The sequence below is a fragment of the Catharus ustulatus genome, chromosome 7 (assembly GCF_009819885.2).
Source record: "Catharus ustulatus isolate bCatUst1 chromosome 7, bCatUst1.pri.v2, whole genome shotgun sequence".
Lineage (NCBI taxonomy): Eukaryota > Metazoa > Chordata > Aves > Passeriformes > Turdidae > Catharus > Catharus ustulatus.
Genome location: NC_046227.1, coordinates 36,595,439 through 36,617,358, shown reverse-complemented (window position 1 = coordinate 36,617,358; position 21,920 = coordinate 36,595,439). Strand labels below are relative to the sequence as shown.

The window sequence follows — 21,920 nt, the reverse complement described above, 5'->3', positions numbered from 1 at the left end:
GGAGAAAAATGCTCTGGAAAGCACACTGATAATTAAAGAAAGCATGCAATAAATTCTGTGATACAGTCCTATATTGTCATTGTAAAAGTTTACTACATCTTCGAGGTCCATCGATTCAGAAGCCCACACATAAAGAAGCCTGGTAAAAGAGCATCTAAGAAAATATTTGGGCAAGAGCTAATATTTCTTCCCACCTGTCTTCATGCCCACACCACTCAACACAAGCCACATCTTTATAACACACAGTAAGAAAACACAATATATAGTAACTCATTTTCTGACCTTTTAATATTTCTGCCATTGATTGTCAGAAGTGAGGACGGCTCTCTATCCTAAGGTGATGGATTATTTAATTAACTATTGACCTTTTCAGTATCAGATGTTGACAATGAATGCGCTCCTGTGTAAGCTGCCTCCTCTGGATGCTGTTCAGTTCTCCACTGCACGTGGATTTGTCTCACATCTTAGTTTTAAGCATAACATTTCTATTATTTTAATCTAAAAACAATCAGACTTGTATTTAATGATGAATACTTTTCTGATCCACTGCTTAGAGTTTTATTTTGAACTGTGCTTCTAGCAGAATTTATGTGAATATTAACAGAATAATTTCTACTGCTTACCTATGACTGAGGTTCCTGGCATGCTTTCAGGACAACTTCTGCACCAAGAGGCAAAGAAGCCAACTCAGAAAGGAGAAATTGTTCATCATCTGTGCACACGGGTCAGGAGATGTCCCAGACTGAAAATTGTAGCAGTCATTTGATATTATGCTTTGCCTTTGGGCCCAGCAAAGACTCCAGCCAGGAACACGATGACATTTACACCAAGCACCTTTAAAAAGAAAGCATTTCACTACTTTCCCACAAGACATGCAACATCAAGCTTTGTTTACACACAAGCAAATTGACTTAAGGCTTTTTCTCCCCCAAAATAAAGAGAAAAGATCCAGATCCTCATCCTGGAGACCTGGAATCCCAGTGCTCTGTTCTCAGCCATTATATATTCAGCTACAATCTTTTTATAAGCAAACAAGGTATTTTCCTTCACGAGCTTGTTGTTGGAACCAAACACTGAGCAAATGATCCGTGCCTCCAGGTTGTCAGAGAGATTTACATGTGACTACACAGCAGTTTGGGTATTCCACTGTGATTTCTCTCCAGGAGTGAGAGAGCTGATTAATCTATCATATTCCTGGTAGAAACCATCCAGCATTTCTACAGGAAAAAAGTTCCTAGCCTGAACACCTTTGTAATAAATACTCTCTTCTGATTTAATCTGTTCACTTAGAAAATACATATTTGCCAAACCAGGCACCAGAGAGAAGTTTTGGGGGCTTTTTTCTGTTTGTTTGGTTTTTTGCTAAACAGACAATATTTTTTCAAGGTGTTCTATTTCCTTAATTATTATAAAACCACTTCATAGGAATAATTCCACCAGGTATCCTCACACCAGTAAATAACAATTAACAAATTTCTAGGAGGTCTGTTTACAAGAAATCGCGTTCTCGTTATTTTATTTATTTTTTTAATCATATTTTTGTCTGTGAAATCAGCAGCACACGCGGCAGTAAATGTTCGTGCAGCTGATGGATTTGGTAAGTGGTTTTAATCAGGATCTTTCCTTTTGCATCAATCAGCCTTCCCCACAACCCAGGAGAAACCCCTACACGTGTCATGGATACACCCAGATAGCGGAGCTATAGGTCTGATTTTTTGTGATGTTAATACAATATTATGATAGATATCTATTAGAGGGGAGAGCAGAGCAGCAGGCAGACTCCAGCTCCTCTGACAGCGGCTGCTCTTTCTTTGTCAGCGTCAATCCGCGCCGGAATCGCGGGGAATGAGCGGATGTGACAGGAGAGGACCGCTCCAATTATGGATGAAGGGATACTATCTACTCCCACTGGCTGATGTGATTTATTCCACAGTCCTTCTGCATTTATAGAGCAGCAGATTGTAGCTGCTTATGAAGTGACAAATAGTGCTCAATGACATTGACTGACTTGTCTGATCAATTTAGCTCGTCTGAAAAGTAGCCGTGAATCGCTGTCCTTGTTGAATGACGGCACCAGCGGTCCCAGCTCAACCCCACCGACGTGAAACCTCAAATGCCATTAGAAAAACTATTAAAGAGGACTCCTTTTAATCAAATAGCATGACAGGTCCATACAAAGAATGAGAAATGGAAACCTTTCCCGCAGTTTTGCTTTGAAACACACCTCACTTAAAGAATGTTTTGCCTTTGAGACCGTGTCAGGAGGACATTTTTATTGTTTTATAAGTTCCTGAATATTTGATACTTTTTGGTGGAGGAGTAATGCATCTGACAGAGGGGAAACAAGTGAAGTTTTCTTGCAAGAGCAAACAAAGCAACTTTTCATGTATTCTAGAAAAGTTGCCAACTGTCCCAATTTTAAGTTGTTAGACTAAATTTAAAATTCAGTGCTCCTGGAATCTGGAGATGATGTAATCCAGCTTTTATATTAAAATCAAGAAGAAAAAGAGAAATTAAATTCCTGGTCTTGTGGCCAGAGAGCAACTTAAAAATGTGACTTTTGTCAACGCAGTGTAACCAAAATCCAAAATAAAATTGGAAGCCAGCTTACAAATGCTGAAGGGTGTTTGTGGATTCTGAGAAGTAACCTTAGGACTACTGCAGCCTGGCAGGACTTTTTCACACTTGGTTTTGACAGCACAAAATTTCTTAGAAGTCTGGCTCATTTTGGTAGAGCTGTTGCGTTAATACCCTAATATTGAAAACTGTCAAACTCTCGGTGGCTGGAAGCCCTCCTGGCAGAGAGAGTTGTTAAATGGGAAGAGATGGCAGAGCCAGGCTCTTGGGTGCACAGAATTCCCACTGCTTTCCTGAGCCTCAGCACAGCCCTTCTAGTAATGCTGGAATTACATGATAAGGCGTCATTTGGCATAAGCAAAGGCCTCAAAATAATTCCTTTAAACAAATACAGAATTAAAATCCACTGAGAAACTTTGAACAATTGTATTTTATAGAGTATTAGATTAGTATTTTTATAAAGTCACAATGTCACGTCACACCTTATAAATAACACTTATGATATTTCTTACATGGAGCAGGCACAGAAGTTGCCTGCGAATGGTAATTCTGTGTATAAATATATACAAACTTGTGAGGGAGTCTACACACACATATCAATATATATATGGTCATAGCACGAATAAATCAACGTCTGCATGTGGGGGGTGCCTGTGTGCCGTTCATTATATATTACAATATTAAACTGTTATCCATGCACAAGTATATTTATGTATATATTTCAATTTATTAGAGCTAGGCAGGCCTTTACAGACTTAATAAAGAGCAGCAGCATTATAAGCCAAGAACCATTTTTCCCTTTCCCTGTATTATTCAAATTTATTAAACAATATTTCACATTTGTTTGACACAATGTCAAACTCGGGACTCCTAAAGAACTGCTGCAGCTTTGGAACTGTTATGCTTTCTTGGACTTTAATCATTTTTGGCAAGACTCCATTTCCTGTCAGAAAGTGAAACAGCTTAGGAATGTCATTTTCACGAAAGAAAACAGAGAGAATCCGAGAGGAAGTTCTCCTCCACTCCAGAGCCCCTAAGATACTCAAACACACTCGCAGGAGGGCTGGAATACATCAAACATTAGCAGAGGGAAAAGGACACACTTTTCCCACATTAAAATACATGGATAAAGTTGAACTTTTGCTAAAAATAGTTCCCATGACTAATCCTATTAAGTTTTTTAAAAATTGGGCTGTATCTCCCTTGAAGTCAAATTGTTTTTTAACTTTAGTATGACATTAGAAAAAGACTCTAAAGTGCCTTTGCTTAAGTCAAAGTCCCTGGAAGATTATTTTTTTTCTTTTCTGTTTTTTTTTTTTTTCTTTTTTAAGTGAGATATGAAAAATGAGGACAGGAGCATGGATCACTCTTCTAAAAGGGCAATTTACCTATTGAAGAGGTGAGGAGGATCAGTCTCTCCCAGATCATCGCTGGTGATTTACAGTTTAAAAGAGGCTCCCTACAGAGGGAAGAGGTTCAAGGGAGCAGACACAGACTAACCCTTCCCTGAGCCAACTCAGTGCCTGCAGGAGCTGAGCACAACCATAGAGGCAGAGATAGAGGAAGCCTTGAGGCAGTTTTGGGCAAGAATCACCACTTTTCTTTGATCAGAAGGCTGGTTATGTAAAAACCACCTTGACTGCTTGTTGTGATGGGGAAACAAGTAATGGCCAGATGGATTTTGAGAACACAACCCACACCCCAGCAGGAAAAACACTGCACCAGGAAAGTTAGCAGTTCCCACTGCATCGTGGCCACGTTGGCAGTAAATAGAAATAAGGACTTCTGACAACCACCAGATCCCTGTACAATTTATGAATCCTATTTGGGGCTCATCTGAGTGCTTTTCTTGCAGACCAAACACTTCCCAAGGTTTATGCCATCCTTGTTTGTCCTAACATCCCAGACAGAAATCCCAAGGTATGGTAATGCCACGGTTGTTTCAGTGGGAAAGCAGAAGGAAGTTGGCTGCAGAGGAGGGTGAGAATCCATCCTAAAGGAAAAGCCACTTGCAACAGGACGTTGAGATAAAAAGGATGTTTATCTCCTTCAAGGAATTTGACCTAAATCCAAACAACACTCGTGCACAACAAGGAAAGGCAGGTAGGTTTAGCTATCACATTTTCCCTAGAATTGGGTTAAACACCAAGTGGTGGGACTTAAGGAGCCTTGCAAATGTCGTAGCCCTGATTGCTTTGGTTGCAATATGTGTTTAAACCTGTGTGTTACAAACTCCAGTGGGGCACAGGCTGCCCTGGAGGCCAGATCAGTGAGGCCAAGCTGGGAGGACATCCTAGCACTGTGATCTGCAGGATCCAAGCACAGGAAGAGAGAAAAGCTGGCAAAAGCTGAGCAGAGTGTGACATGTTCAAGGAAAAGGTAAAATCCTAAAGGGAAAAATATGACCTATACTTGGGTCTGAAAAGCGTGCATACTTCTAGCTTAGTCACAAGAAAGAACAGGAATTGGTATTAATGAAATTGGAAGCATGCTGGAGAAGGAAAAATAAAATGAAAATAAATTAATAACTCCCTTAGCAATAAATTTGCACTTTCTGCGGTTTGCTGGGTTTTTTTTTTCCCTATGGATGGACAAGCACAGAGCACAAGGGGATGAAGAATGGAGGGGTCACAGGAGTTGTCTGCTTCCATAAACCTTCACATCTCCTGTTTGAACTAATTCTCCATCTACCTTTGGTTCAGCACTGAGCAAGGAGCAGCACAAACCTCACTCAGGTCTGTACAGGTAGCAGCACACAGCCATTCCCTTTGGGAAGGGAAGGAGCAGAGCAGGTTGTGGTGGGAAAACCACCCCCCTTGCATGTGCTTTTTCTCTGCATCTCTCAGGCAGCCGGGTCAGGTACGATGGGGTGGTCCCAGCATGTCCCTCACACACCAGGGGACTGTAAAAACTCTCAGCATCAGCCTACATCTGCTTGCCTTGAAGTCGTCCCCCCCACCCACACTTCCATAGCAGCTGAGTGAGGTCAATCCCCAAACACTTGTGAACACGGCGCTCCTTCCCACCCCCTGAAGCCCCTCTGGCAGCATTGTTTTCTTTTCTGCCCCCAGCTGAGCTTTCATGGTGCTCTCTGATGTTCCTGCAAGGAATAAATCATTCCTCCAGCCCAAACCTGTGCAATAGGTACCTTCACAATCTTCTGATAGCACCACTGCCAGTCATCCTGACAGCATCTTTTTCCTGAATCCCTGACTCCAACCCAGCACGTGGCATTTGTTTGTTGTCAAAAGTACAACTTGGTGCATGCACTTACAAAAACGCCTTGTAGCAAGTTAGTCACCGAGGAACATTTCCAGTCATTTCTTTTCCAGCACAGACTACAGGTTTCCATGGCTATATTCCACAGGAAAAAAAAAAAAAATCCAATTTCATGTGTAGATGAAATACTTCAAAGTCTCAAACACTCAAGCCATCACTAACACATGCAATAATATAAACTGGAATGAATTTCCAGGATGTAGTAGGCTGAAACTCAGCTTTCGGAGCGGCAGGGTGAAGTGCACTTTGACACCAGCCCTCCTCATCCCCTCTCCCCACACCAGCTAAATCCTCCTTACCTCACCTTCTTCTCATGGCTGGCTCAGTCTCACAGCAGCTGGCAATCACCAATTAACACCAGAGCCCATGAACGTGTCCAAGCTACAGCTCAGCCTGCACTTCCGACCCATCACCATAGAATCAGTTTATACTGCAAACCCATGAAGTCAACTCATTACACATTCCTCAAAAAATCTCCCCATTCCTCAGCACCCAATCTTCATTCAAGCTTATCTTTACCCTCATTTTATCCTGTATACTTCCCTGCATGTTAAGGCAAATATAAGACCATTTAGGCTGGGAAAACCCTCTAAGATCATCAAGTTGAATTGTTAGCCCATCACTGCCAAGCCCAACACTATCCCATGTCCCCAAGTGCCACATCTACAAGTTTAAAATCCCTCCAGCAATGGGGACTTAGACTCCATGAAGGGCTGTATGATAAATCATTGTTGAAAGTTTTGTTTGTATTGTTGGAAGAGTCTTCCATTTGTACTAGGGAGAAGGATTCTGGAGAAAGAAATCTATATCTGGAGCTACACTCCTATTTTTCTGTACATGTAAAGAGTTACTGAACTTCCTGAATTTAATAAGAATTAAAAAAGAAAAAAGAAAGAAAAAAATAATAAATCATACTGATAATTAGCTGTTAAGCAACGATCGCCATGCCCATTCTTCCTGATAAACCGTGTCACTTAAATCCCAGCCTTTTCCCACTCCCGTTGCTATAGGTGCCTCTCAAACAGCAGTTCACACATTACACTTGGCCCTCCTCCCTTCTGTCCCAGCCTGGCACCTCCTCGAGGGTGTCACATGCAGCCATCCATTTATCTTCCCTTTTTATCAGCTTGCTGAGCCATTCAAACATGGGCAGAACCTTCTTGAGGCCTCCCACCTTTTTCTTCCCCCCCCCACCCAAATTTCCATTTATATCTGGATTTTTCCAAGTCCAACACAACCTAATGGGCAGGGGAAGGCCTGAGCTCAGATTGTTTAACAATGCCTTGAGGGGCTTATTCACCAAAGTTCGACGCTCTGACGAACAGCTTGCTGCAGCTCTAATGGTAAGGCATATAAAATGCATCATACATTAAATTTAATGTTGCCTCATTAGTCTTAATTAGATTCCTACATTACACCAGGATTATAGTTTCTTCGTGTTTATGTTTGCTCCTAAAATAAAGTCTACGCTAGACAACAGTTTGGTGCACTTTCTAACCATTGAGTAAATATGCCCTGAATGGACACCTATGGAAATTCTTAACCTTGAAGAAACTAGAAAGAAGTCAGGTGGCTTTGCAAATACCTTTCAGACTGAGACTACTTAGAGTCACTTATAAATGAATAAATTTAAAGGAAAAAAAAAAAGCATACAAATATTAGAAATTATCTTCTATTTTAAAGGTTCAACAGTGAGGGGAAAGGAAGGAACTGTTTGCTTCAAACAAGTGGTAGCTTTTCTATTTTTATGGATGCTTTGATAGATTGCTCTCATACTAATTAATTTTGTCTTCTGGATTAGATTTTTTGCAGTTTATTTACTTTCAGTTGTAAAATCTGTTTCCAAGTGATGCCACTAATTCATCTTTGGAACTTGGTTCCAAACACCAGCAGAGCTCATCCCATGATTAGTCAACATGACCTACGCCAGGATCACACACATCAGAGCTGAACAGTTTTCTTAAAATGGAGCATCCCACTTTTCTTCCTGCAATTATTTTAGTGAACAATTTTAAATTTCAAGAAGTTTGGAAAAAATATGGGTGTTTTTGGTAAAGTCAGACTGAAGTTTGATTGTTATAAACATTGACAGGGTGAAAGCTGGTTTGCCAAATATTGCCATTCTTAATATTTGGCTCAGATCTTGCCATGAAATAGTTCAGCCTCTTGAAGTTATTGCTCATCCAGCACAGAGGGCAGTTCATGCAAGTCCATCTCTTTCTTTCTGACTGATTTGTCCAAGCCCCCACAGTAGTATAGAGCAAAGAGAAGTCAATTAGCATTATTACCAGTGAGTGTTCTGCTGATATTTTTTAGATTATTTCCTTTCATGTCCCATACCATTAATTTGATAAAATTTAATAAAATTTCATTTGAATTTGCATGTGGCCTGGTTTACTTGTTAATTAAAATTTGAAGAATACTATTGAAAAGACAGTTCAAATCTGTGCATTTCATTTGCTTAAGGGTTCAAAAGAAATTATTTTGTCTTGTTTGGATTTACCCTCTTCAAAAACCTTTGCACAAAAGTGAGCGTTTGAGGTTTCTTTATATTTCAGTTGGCCATCCAGGTACACTAAAATAACATTATTTCCTCTGAGATAAAACAAGCTGACTTAGGCTTTGAAAAATTATTTTCTTGGCTCAGGAAATGGGGAAAATGCTTAGGAAAATTTTCAAGAACTATCTGGCTTTAAAAGTAGATCAAAGTCTAAATATTTGTCTCACAGACAATACTGAAACAATTATTTAAATGACGAAGAGTGCACATGTACTGACTTTGTTCAAACTCGAATTTAAACTTTTCATCCATCTACACTACAGTAGCACATTTTCCTTAGGAATGGCATCTTGGGAAAGGCCTGTACAACATGAAAAGGAAAAGGTTTACATTTTCTAAAATCCCCTAATCCTGCCTTTTTGCAGTCTCTCCATAAATTGTTACCTTTTTCCTGAGGGGATAAAAAGCTCAGTGGTTTCTTCGGTTCCTGGGGCAAACTGCAGCTACGGAACAGCTTAAATCCCAAACAAACCAACCAAAACCCCAGAAACACAGAAAACTACCACTCGTCATCACAAATTCAAGGAATAACAAAATCTATCAGTAAACATGGGTGAGGACCATATCAATGGGCTACGGATGGATTCACAGGAGGAAAGAGGACTGGATCTACTACAGACATATCTTTAGCAGCTATATAATGTATAATTACAGCACAGTGCTGAGCACCTGAAAGAAATCTGGGAGAGGAGGGGTGAAAAAAGCAATTACTGGATGATGATCTGTTATTTAGAAACTGATGCCTAGGAACATGCACTCACTTTTATCTTAAAACCAGACAAAGTGTTTCAGAATGGGTAAGACTTAACAGAATTGTTTCTTTTGCCAAAAGGCCCAAGAAAAGTCAACTCTGTCTCTTGCGTGGGTTGGCTGCAAGGCAGGATGCAGCCAGGCAGGACACTTTCACCTCCCTCCACTCTGGCTCATGCAAGCTCCAGCAAAAAATAAAAGATGTTGTAGGAAGGCTGTGACTTTCTGTCTTTTTATTGCCTTATACCGTGGCCCGCTGGCAGCAAGGACAGCCAGCCATGCTGGGCTTCACTGGGAAAGGCTCCCAGCATGGCTGGAACCAGATCCATGGAGAAGGGGAGCGTGTGAACCCCAGGCACCCCATGCTGCAGACCAGACCTCCAGATGTTGGAAGAGCCGCGTCTCCCGCTTGGCGAACGGTGGAGGAGGCGACGAGGGTGGTGATCCTGCCGTCGGGAACTGCTCTGCTCTGCAGAGCTGGCAGGAGATGAGAGGTACGTTGTGCTCTGCAAAGAGCTGCAGCAACTTCCTCCAGAGCAACAGGGAGCTGAGCAAAGGGCGGCTGCACTGTAAATCACAGCTCCAAGGCTTCCACAGGTGAGGCACAGCTGGGCAGGGCTCTGCACACCGGGATGGAGCAGCTCAGACCTGGTCCAGCACATCGCTGTGCTGTGAATCCAGACCTTTCATTTTTCTGGCTCTGTGTGAGGGGGGATCTATCGCTGGGTTTCTTTTGAGACATGAAGCAAGCTCTGGGACAACACCCAGAAGTGGATTAATTGTTTTATTCTGCCTTCCCAAACAAGGTTCGAGCGTTTCCGGGATCAGCCGCGCTCCTTGCACGCACATGAGCTGTTCTGGCAGGGGCGCCTCAGCCCAATTTAGTTTGAGTGACAAAAGTTAATTTTATTGATGCACAGCCTTCTGTGATGCTAGGTAGGAGGTCCGACGATGCAAATCAAACTGCTTGTCCCAAAATATCCCAGTGATTGATAATGAGGCAGTGATGCAGATTTTTGACACTTTTGATCCTACCACAAGCAAATGCTAAATTTAGCCCCAAGAATTTAAAAAGCTAATGCCACGTTGCTTTAAAAGTGATCAGTGAAAGATATACATAGTTTAACAAAGCCCAATGTTATTCAATGAATTTGTGGGTTTTTTTAATGCCAAAACAAAGCTGTAATAAGAAAGGTTTCACAAATAAAGAGGGAAAAACTAACTTGAAATAAATGTAGGTATTGAAACCTGTCAAATATGCTTTTCAAGTTTAACTTCACTTCTGGTGGAAAGGTTATATTTGAATTTTGCTTTCACTGCTGTATATCTACATGAATATATGTGTCAAGTGTTCTGCAAGGTGTATAAGGGACATATCCCAAAGCATTTGAACAAGGAAGATGACTGACATTTACAAGAAAAGCCTTTATTATATGTCTATATTTTGTTTCATTAATCATGCATGTTCATTAACCAATCATGGTAATTTATTATGCACTGTTTGAAGACATGTTGCATTACAATGGTGTCATTGTCACTTTGATCATCTAAAGATCTCACAGGATGACATTTCCAACCAGAGGACCTGGCTCCTCTGTACGTGCTGCATGAATATGTACTAGAGACTCAGAAGTGTTAAAAAAAAAAAGGGAAAAAATCAACAACAAACCTGCAGTGCAACAGTGTTTGCAAGATACAGAAATTAATTATGTAGCTCAAAGATAACAACCCACAAATTAGGTAGAAATATTCAGGTGAAGTGATTTGCACATGATTTTAATAGTGGATAAGCACCACAAGGAGATGGCATTCATTTTGTCATGTAATATTTGATCATTAAGTGTTCTGCTAGGTTGTATCATGCTCAATCTACACAACAATCTGAAAACCAGACTCTTTACAAAACAACCTGAAAATGTTCTCAAAAGTCTGGGCTTTTATCACTGCCAGTTATTGCATTTATATAGTAAGAAACTAAATATATGTTTGCCAAAAGACAGTTAGAGGTACCACTACCATAATGCAGCTTTCTCCTCAGTCTGAGGTCACGGCAAGAAATGTTGTGAACCTGAGCAATACATAGAGTCTGACTTTATGGAACCAAGGTTTACAACTTCTTCACTGCTCATTTCTGCCTTCTATTGCACCTTTCATAAACCTACTGATTAATATCAAACAGTGAACAACTCTGACAAGCAGGATTACTAATCCAACATAACTGTTTATAGTGTGAATGAAAAAAGTGCTCCATTTCCAGCCACTGCACTTAATAATAAATTCCTGTTGTACTTAAATGTTGAAGGGATTACATAACTGTCAAAGTTCCTTTAAATGTTAAGGGTAGTAATCATATTAAAGACACACTATACAGAAGCGAAAGCAAATGTCAGTTTAGCTATTATTACCATATTTGCATGGAGTTTGGAAATATAGGGCCAGATTCCTAAACATGCCACGTTTGGGCTCGTTGTGGCTGAGCAAAGAGGAAAAGGAGCTGCAAACCCACCCTGCCAGTCGTGCTGCAATCCTGTGCCATATAAGGGTCAGAAAAAGGAGCTTCACGTGCCCTAGCACAGCCACAGGGGCTGTTCTGGATTCCACCAGCTGAAACAGGACCACCAGGACAATTGTGCCAGAGAGACGGAGGGGAATGCCACGCATTCCTCCTCCCTTGCTCCCTCTTCCGCTGCGCATACTTCACGCCAGGAAACTTCTGGATTGGCTCAATACCAACCCTGGACAATTCTGAAGCACCCACTTAAGACATGCTTATGACAACTGCGACCCTCTTGGGTATCCCTAAGACAGCAAGAGCCAGGAATCTGGTGCAAACAAGATCAAATATGCAGATGCTCTCTGTGCGGTCTTTAGATACCGTTCCTCTGACCTCTGCTATTGGCTTAAACATATTAAACACCCTGGAGTCAATTAGTAACAAGCAACGCTATGAATTGTCCAGAGAAAATTAGCATAAATTAATTAAACTACTAAAAAAATGAAATTTTAAGAAAACCCCAAGAGCACAGCAATAAAACCCCCAAGTAAACAGACCTCCAAACCCAGCGAAGACCTAGATCTCAGATTGCACTCTATATTTACCTCCTTCCCTGCATTTGGAATGGTTTGCAGGATTAAAACCTGAGCCTGGCGCCTCCCTACGCTACGATTATTGGCAAAGAAACAAATCTTTGACTGTCTCCCAGTACTCTTTTAAAGGACTGGGGTTATTCACGCAGAGCCACACCCCGCATCCAGCAAGACAAGAGGAATGCTTGCCCGTGGAAGTTATGTGCACGCAATGAAACCTTTGTTCCCAAGTTAGAAATGGGACCCCATTATTAGCATTCCTGATATTCATAGCACTGCTGGCGTTCCACAACACCCAGCAGGGCCCAGCCAGCAGCCCCAAGGAAAAAAAATGTCTAACCTTGAGTTTTATGTCATGAAATCAGTTCATTTCAGAAGAACTCACCTGCAGGGTCCAGCTGTAGTGTTTTGCTTTGAGAGAGAGGATTCCAGCCATAGTCTCACCCAAAAGATGAATGCCAGGGATGCCAGTTGGTGTTGATGTCTTGGAAGAGCATCAGAGCTGAAATCCTTTCCTCCTGTGCTCCCAGAGTGGTGTTCCTTGGAAGTGCCCCACTGACACACTGCCTCACCAGCAAGCTTTGCCTTATAATAAATAGAATAATGAAAAGAGAAGCAACGTAATTAATTCACATCCAGGGATAGTTACAATATATTTGATATATTTGATACCTAAACATTAAATATTGTCTGGTAACCTACCCAGTGGTGGGTGGAAAGCAATCTCCCATGGCTCAAGAATCCCTGAGATGTTGAACATTTTCCTCTACAAACTCAAAAATTCAAAACATTTGCCAATAATACACGTGTAAGAATAGAGATGTCTCTGGATAGGGTCTAGAGAAGGTCAAATTGCTTTGAAACATCACCTCTTTTTTTAGGATAGATATCACTATGGCAGTGATAAATATTTTGTGAAAAATCTAAATAAAGCAGGCTGGATGTTGCATTCTTAGAACGGGTGTCACTAAAGTTGTTTTTTTATTCCCCCAAGTGAAATTTCTAGGAAGGATTTTGGCAACTTTGTTAGTGTGGAAATCACCATGGGAAGCGCATTGGCCCCAAGGCGTTTGACGACCCACGACGTGTTCCCTGTCACCACGTCTGGCCCCTCTTCATGTCAGCCTCTTCCTTTACAGGAATTTTGAGGTGGCAGAGGAATTGGTCATGCTCCTATTTCTCAGCATTCTTTTCTGAGAAAAGCTATCAAAACAAACTGCTTTTTCAATTTTTTTTTTTTTAGTTAGCTCCTCTTTTTTTAAGCTCTGGTTTGGTGTTTGTCCACAAATGGAGAAGGAGACATTGTGGCTCAGCAGATGGTCACCTTAGATGTTTTCCTGAGGGTTGGAAAGGTTCAAAGAGGGAACCCCACACTCCTTCACTGGATCCTGAGATCCCCCTGGCCCGTTGACATCTACCATCTAATGCCTGATGACAGGGCAATGGAGGCTGCATGTTTCAGCTGCATTTCTAACACTATCAAAGCCCCTTTCCCTTGTAACTGAACTGCTCTAATTATGCACATTTCCCTTTGCTGTATTCCTCAAGGTCTTGTCTCACCAAATGATGTAACCCTTGATTACAGCTCTTGTATTCAGTTTGTACGACGAGGCTGAAATACTCCTGAACACCTTGATGACAAGTACATGGATTTGCCTGGCAAAACAATAACCACGCTAAAGCTCTTTTAACATCCTGGTTCCTTTGCTGAAAGCATCTGCCTATACTGTCAATTCATCCTGTGCCTCTTGGGTGCCTGACTTCAGCATAAGCATGCAAGTCCTATAAATGAATCCACGCCGGGGGTAGCACTTGCAGTGGAAGAGGATCGTCTCATGAGTGATAAGGGTGACAGAAGTGCAGAGCAGAGCTGAGTGGATCTGGCACTCACGTTGTGAACAACACAGCATCCGTACGGGAAGATTTTCCCACAGAATGACATGCAATAATTTATTCTAAGCCCTTCCAACTTGTGTGTGGTGATGTTTTCTTGAGTTTTTTTAATTTGGATTTTTTTTTCCTTCCCCTCCTCTCTGAAGTTTCTATCTTCTGCAGCTCTTCTCTGAATAACTATTTAAGATGCCACTGCTAAAATGAAATTCATAGTTTGAAGGAAAACTAACCCGTCTGACCCAGTAAATAATTGCTAGTCAACACTATCCCCACATAACTACATTCTACAAAAGTGCATCACTGAGAAAGAAAGGGTTGCGTTTTTTTACTAATATACAATGGTCTAAGGTAATGGTTAAAAAGACCCCATTTTTAACAAGTAGTTATAAATACACCATTAAAATAAAAATATGTCTCACAAAGTTTTAAGCAGGAAATTCTTTTTTTTCAATGACAGCCCTGCACTGAGTATTTCAACTTCCTAAAGGTCAGAGCATGAAGGACTTCCAGATCCCCCAATGCTGTGCAGCACAGAGGAGCAGAAAAACTCTCATCCTGAGCCAGACTGGTTTCCCAACACATCCACTGTAATGGCTCCAGCACCAGCCACCACCAGATGTTCCAGCAGATGCCAGAACGGATGAAATTAAGGTGGCTGTGGGATGCTCCTTGTCTTCTGGAGGAGATCAAACATGTTCTAACCACGTGTGACCTGGAACCAGACAGGTACAGGCACTGCGCCATCACTACTGAGAACCATAAATTGCAATGGGACATCCTCCCATGTACTGCTGCCCTGACCAAAGCTTCTGCTGGAATAGGAATAGAATTCACTGATTCCAGGGTTTGAAGTCATAGTGCAAAAGTCTGAAGATTCACTGGACACCTACAGACATCCTTTTGTCTTTCCTCCAACTTTTCTTATCTCCCCCTCCCACCTAAGTCCTCCCCTTCTTGCTGCTTAGCTGCGTTGTTCAGCAATTTGGTAAAAATAGCTATAAACTAAAAATAAAAAAAACCAAAAACACATATTGCTACACTTACCTGATACAGAAAGTCCACAGACTACAATTTACATATTTTACAAAGATCTGTACCAGCATTTAAATACTTCCATTCCATTGAAATGCAGACAATCAAGCAAAGGCAACAAAAAACCTGTACCTTTCCCCTGGAAATTTTGCTAAGCCTCAAGCCTTTGCTCACATGTCCAAGAGATGTGATCCTCTTGCCTCTTGCAGCCTGTTCCCCAGATGCTGGTGGTTAGTGCAGAAGAGACAGGGAGCCCAATCCTGCTTTTCAAAACATTTTTGCTTCACACTCAGGCACCTTCTGCCTTCAGCAGCCTGGGAAGAGATTGGTTCTTAAACATGTTCCTTTAGACTAAAACTCCCCCCCCCAAAAAGCACTGAAAGGAGGTAAGCACTCAAAATTAGTCAGTTCATTTAGTCTTGAATTTCCTAGGCAGCAACCTCAAAATATAAGCACAGCCTTCAAAACACGAGCTTGGAATGTTAACTAAAGGTCGCAATTTTATTATTTTTAAACCAGCTAAGTAACTGTCTTAAAATGTCCAAATGGAAAAGAAAGAGTAATGATGTAGCAGTTTGAGCTATTTAACAAGTCTTAAATATGAAAATCCTTTAGAAGAAGGAAATCCATATGGTGAATGACCAGCTCTCACCTTGGTGTAGAGCAATGGGAAAGGAGAGGAAGAACTTTGAAGAAAAGTGCTACAGTATCTGCAATAATTGGTGAATTTGAAAGGTGAGATTATCAGGGATAACAGTCCACCACAGATATCTGCTGTGGATTTAGCAGACAGATTCTCCAGGTGGTAATTCTCACAGCACACAACTACAGCACCACAAAAATCACACGCAAATTTATATATATATACACATCAAACAGATTTTTGAAAATTATCATGATTAACAAATAGGAGGAAACACCAAAAAAAAGGTTTGAGAAAAAAACCTGTGAGGTTCTGAACAGGTCTGTTCCATCAGATATTTGTGATCCTCCCCAGGCATAGCTGCAGGAGCACGTGAAGCATTGCTCTGAGCATATGCAGATCTTTGTGAGACTGTCTTAACAGATTCCTGTAATACATACGTGATTTAAAAACACTTTCATTTAAAAGTTCAGTTTTTGTAAGCACATCAAAGCTTTGCAAATGTAGATTTATTTCTTTTAATAGTGCATATTAATAATATTGATATAATTATCACTATTCATATTTGAAGATTCACAAATACAAATTTTTCAAAGATTACTTGAAATTCAAAATGGGGAGTAAAGAGATCCATAATTTAGCGAGTAGAAGTGGGAGTCAAGTTTTCTGGAGCCTAATTTTGCCAGTGTTTAAATATTGCAGAGAATCAATGTAAAGCTCTGAAATGAACTTTGGAAAAACTGTTCATTCCCTTTACTACACTTATCCAATACATAAACTCAATAGGCTAAAATTCATCTACTTTACAAAGATTTGGTGCAGCTTAATAGAGTGCTTTGAGATCTTGTGATGAAAGAGTGAACCCAAGTACAAAGTAATATAATAAAGATAGCACCATTAATTAGAATTATTAAAATTCATACACTAAAATCTATAATCTAAGCAGTAGGGACCAAGTTATTCATGGGTGTTTAAAATAAGGGAGACCATTAAGAATACTAATTTTGACAATTGAACCCGGCATACCAAAACTGTCCCTTTTGTTCTGTTCAATCTTTGGGGAACAGATAAGTTCACACAGAAAGGAACAAGAAGCTGCTGTTTCTGCAGTCTTTGATTTGTTTTTTAAGATGGTCAGTTGGTACTCAACAGCAAGTGTTAAAGAAAAGTATTATTTTCTGGAACAACCAGTAGTGCAATAGGGTAAAAGACAATTTTTTATTTAATTTAAAAGGTGGAGAACAACACTCTAGTTGTCACAGGAGGTGGCTGAGCATGGAGATGGTTGGATGGGGTTCTGAGCAACCTGGTCTAGTGGAAGATGTCCCTGCCTATGGCAGAGAGTGCAGTGAGATATCTTTAACCCAAACCTTTCTGTGAATATACAGATGCCAGAGAAGGCTGCAGTCCATGCACAAACCAGCTCTCTGTGCCTCAGCTTTCAGACTTCAACCCTTCTTGCTAATGCCCTCAAGAGAAAAAAACCCAGGGAGCCTCCACATGCAGTCTGCCTAAGCCACTCCTTGGCTGGGGAGATGAAGAACTGTGACTGTGCCCCTCTGTGTCCCATCCTGCCATCTCCATCCAGCCAAACCTTGCTTTAGCAGACAAACTCACACATGCAAAGCTCTGCTTGGAGGCAGCAGGATTGTCCAGCAGCACTGGTGTCCAAAATAAGCTACAACAATGGCCACATCAGATCTGCTGCCAGCCTGGGGACTGTGACTAACTTGTGCATACATTTACATAAGTTATATAAAAATGAATGTATAAAGTTATATTTATCTGTACTTGTATCTTCTCTGATATGAGTGGATGTTGCTTGTCCACCCACAGTAAAAACTTACAACATTGTAGGCTTATAAATACAGAGAGCAGGAGAGCAAATTACAACAGATTTCTCCTAGGTTACACTTCAGATGGTCTTCAGGGGTCTGTAGATGTGGACAGCAGTGAGGTAGCACACCAATAAATTGGCCACCAACGTGGCACCATTTCCAGAGCTCATGTTCCCATGAATAATGGAATTGGTGTGATAAATAACTTCATCTCCTCACCTTCCTTCCCCACTGCATCCAAAGCCCTTGCTCCAATCCCATCAGTTCTCTGCCTGCACTCCCTCTTGCCATATCCCACCCCAAACTGGACACAAAAGTGGGAAATCAGGGTCTGAGCCAAACCCACTGGGAGTTGGTGGGAGTTTTCCTGCTGACTTCAAAGGGAGCTGGAGCAGGTCCTCACTGCATAGCAAGGAAGATGTTCATCGAGATTTTTAAACGTGATTTTTTGTTCATCTTTTTACTGCCTAACTTCATAATCTCAGTTTCCTGGACTGATGCCATGGATTGCTGTTCTGTTGCTGATTTACAATAAACAGAAGAAAAACCCTGCAAACATATATTTTACTGCCAGTGACAAACACTTCAAATTCCTTCTGTATTTTCAATGAAAAAAAATTACTAAAAAGATGTAGAGAAAATACACTATCTGGCTTAATCCCTAATTGAAGAAGAGTAGATTGTTATGGAGACACAAATTATATTTTTCATAATGAATTTCATCAGAATACAAATATAACAATATTGCCTTTTGCCTTTCAACTAGGGAACATCCTATTTTAAACTTGGGAACCATTTAGCTTTCAGATTTCTCAAAGTATCTCTCAAGGAGACTTGGAATTTCAAAGTAATTGCAAGGATATGTGAAGCTCAAATCCAGTTTAATGACAAAGGGGGAGAGAAACCAAGAAATCTTAATTAGCCTAACCAGCGATAACTAGATTCAGTTTCTGGGTGAACAGTGTCAGATTAGTACAAGGAAACAAAACAGTCATTTAGGAAATATCAAAGTTCTGTGGGAAGGAGGAGAAAAAAACGGTCAGGAGAGCTCAAATTCAAGCTGCCATTACCCCTCTGAAACATCAGTGCTCAAGTTGTCTGCCAAAACAAAATGACTGAACTTTCCTCATTGAGATCAGCTTGATTTATCATTAAATTTTTGCTTCAAAAGATGCACAGTGGATATAGCTAATATATTTAGTTATTTAGGAACAGAATTAGGAAGTCCCACTAAAAATATGACTCATCCCTGCCTATATTGTATATATGTCTATATTTACAAACATAGTTATCCAGGGAGCACAATCTTGTAGGTAACTGCCTCAGTAGATAGAGATATATTTGTATTTGTATTTGTTGTTATTGTATGCTCTGATCTCTGTAAACACAGGATTAATGAGTTTTCTTGAAACTTTCATTGTGTATCCAATTGAACAAGAACATCTTCTTTGGATAACACAATATAAATTACCTAATTAAGACACATGATCTGTGTAATAAACCCACATATATAAAACATGTGCAGCAAAGAGTTTTTCAGTCCAAATGTGTCAATGGATTTTTTTTTTTTCAATTCAAGAGGAAAAAGTATGCCACATGTAGACTAACAGTCTCCCAAATTTCCTTTTTCTTTTTTTCTTTCAATTACGAGAGCATTGTCGTTACACAAGTCTAAAACAGAGCTCCTCATGCTGGGAGATTTGTGATTTATTTTCAGATTTTAACCAAAAAATGCATGATATGTTCCACTTTAAGAGTCGATACATATCTATGATGTTTTAAATTTGTACACCAGCCATAGATCATTCTATATCACCATTACAATTATTGCTGACTAAAAAATTAGCATGATATAGACTAAGTATAGCACATAAAATGCCAACAGCTTGAAGTTCCAAAGGAGGAATGTGATCCTTGAGTACATAAAATGGAGGATAACAGCAGCAGAGTGTTGCTGTCTCCTTAGTATACAGCAGTGGGGAAAACTATTAGAAAACCAAAAAACATCCCCACCAAAATAAACTCAAAAATACTCAGTTCTGCAAATAACAATAAAATGGTAAATCTGCTGGAATTAACTCAGGGGAGGAAAAAAAACCCAAAACCGACAATTTTTAAGAACTGTTACAGATTTAAACTCTACCTGTTTCATTTACAAAAGAGAAGGATTTTTATAAAAGCAAAATTTGTTCAGGCATAAATAATAAGAATCAAATTCTGAAGGTCAGAGAGCTAAAGAAATTTAAGTGAGAAATATTTTCTATACTGAAAAATATCTACAATAGAACAACATATTGAAATTTATTTTTTCCTGAGAAAGGATATATCTCAAGTTGAGCCTTTAGGAACTATTTAAGCTGAAGCATAAATTGGAAATATCATTGTGATATTAATGAACAAAGCACTATGGCCTATAGATCAAGGGGTCAGACCACTCCCTTTTGACCTTTAAATATAAGTGCAGTATTTTATTTAGGGTTTCTACTCTGTATTCTGTTAGTCCTGAGAATTCCCATCACAGTTAAATTCTGCATCATGGAAGATCCTGAGCAAACAGACACATTTCATGAGCTGTCCCCAAGAGTTTACAGCCTTTAAGCTCAGTTTTGCAACTTGCAGTGAATGAAGTTCCACAAAAACAGGATCATTTTCCCAAATTCAATGATAACACAATAGTGACTTTTATTGTAATGGTATTTCTTTCATTTTGCCATCACAATATTTGGGAGTTCGACTGCATTCCTTGCTAAGTGGCCTATTCTGTTTTGCTCGTACGAAACTCCAAATTGCCATTTGAAATTCCCAAGTTTATTAGCTTTAACCTCCTGGCGCCAGCTATTTGAGATGACAAGCCAGAAGGCAGGAAGGGCACTGTGATGGAACACAACATGTACATGTTCCTGGAAAATACACTGGAGACTCCCCTCTTTCATCTGACCTCTCCAACACAGAAATGCTCATTACATTGGTCAGAAAGATTATTGTCACATTGTCAGGCCCCAAATTTTCTGAGTTACCCAGGGAACAATTTACTAATGCTCATTTTGACATATTTGAGCTAATGGGGTGTCCCAGCTTCAGTTATAGAATCATTGAGGGGTTGGTGTTGGAAGGGACCATTAAAGATTTTCTTGTTCCAGCCCTCCTGCCATGGCAGGGACACCTTCACTATCCCAGCTCCAAGCTCCATCCAACCTGGCCTTGGACACTTCCAGGGATCCAGGGACAACCACAGCTTCTCTAGGCAGTCCCCACCCTCACAGGGAAGGATTTATCCCTAATCTCTAATCTAAACCTGCTCTCTGTCAGTGTGAAGCCATTCTCTGTGCCCTGTCCATCCATTCTTCATCCCCATTCCCTCCCCAGCTCTCCTGGAGCCCCTTTAGGCACTCTGAGCTCTCCCTGGATCCTTCTCCTCTCCAGGTGAACATTCCCAGCTCTCCCAGCCCTGCAGCAGCTCCGTGCCCTCCTCTGGGCTCTCTGCAGCATCTCCAGATCCTCACAGCTGGTTCCAGTCCCCCTCTGTTGGAACAGTCACACTTTGAGGGTCTCTGCTGTCCCTTGGAGCTCTCATGGTGATGAGAGTGCTCCTGGCTACTGGCCAGAAATTGCACACTCCGTGTTTAACCAGCCCAGTTCATGTCCCCAGGATTGCTGTGTTTCTGCTCACCACAATAGTTACTAAAAGCTTGTGCTCCAGACTGGTGGGATTCGGCTTCAATTTTTAGCACACTATTTTCACTGCATCCTACACCCAGCCACAGCTTATCTATCATTTGATTCTGACAGATACATATTTTATATTTTGACAAGCTGCCCACTTGACTGCTTTCCTGTGACATCATCTTATCTCTGAATGTACCAACCTGTTAATAACTTCATTTTCTGGTTGAATTTTTCCAAATTAAATTAAGCAGGCGAAACATGTTAAGCTCACCAAGTCCTCTTAACACTTCTGCTGAAGGGCATCCTCTGATAGCTTGATTTTGAAAAGGGCAGCACACAACCTGTTCAGACAGGGATCTGGTCCAAAATATCAGGTTTCTGGAAGGTAGATTTGTCCCTCAGCTAAGAAATAAATAATAAAAAAAAAAGACGAAGCACACAACTTAAAAACAAAAAATTAAACTTTTACCATCTGATAACTGATATTCTAAAAATTGTATCATTATTTAATGGTACTTGAAGAAAACTCTTATGAGATAAAAAGGAGAAATGAAATCTAACAAACCATTTTTTCACGTTTTCTATTGTAGCTAGA

General features: G+C 40.5%; 1 long non-coding RNA gene across 1 annotated transcript; it reads right to left on the bottom strand.

Annotated features, from left to right (window-relative positions):
• Positions 1 to 630: 630 nt before the first annotated feature.
• LOC116998894 lies at positions 631 to 21,713 on the bottom strand. The gene is made up of 3 exons (XR_004418490.1): positions 21,597 to 21,713; positions 12,639 to 12,838; positions 631 to 834 (listed from the first exon to the last, which is right to left on the bottom strand). It is a non-coding gene; the product is annotated as an uncharacterized LOC116998894 (long non-coding RNA).
• Between the last annotated feature and the right edge of the window lie 207 nt (positions 21,714 to 21,920).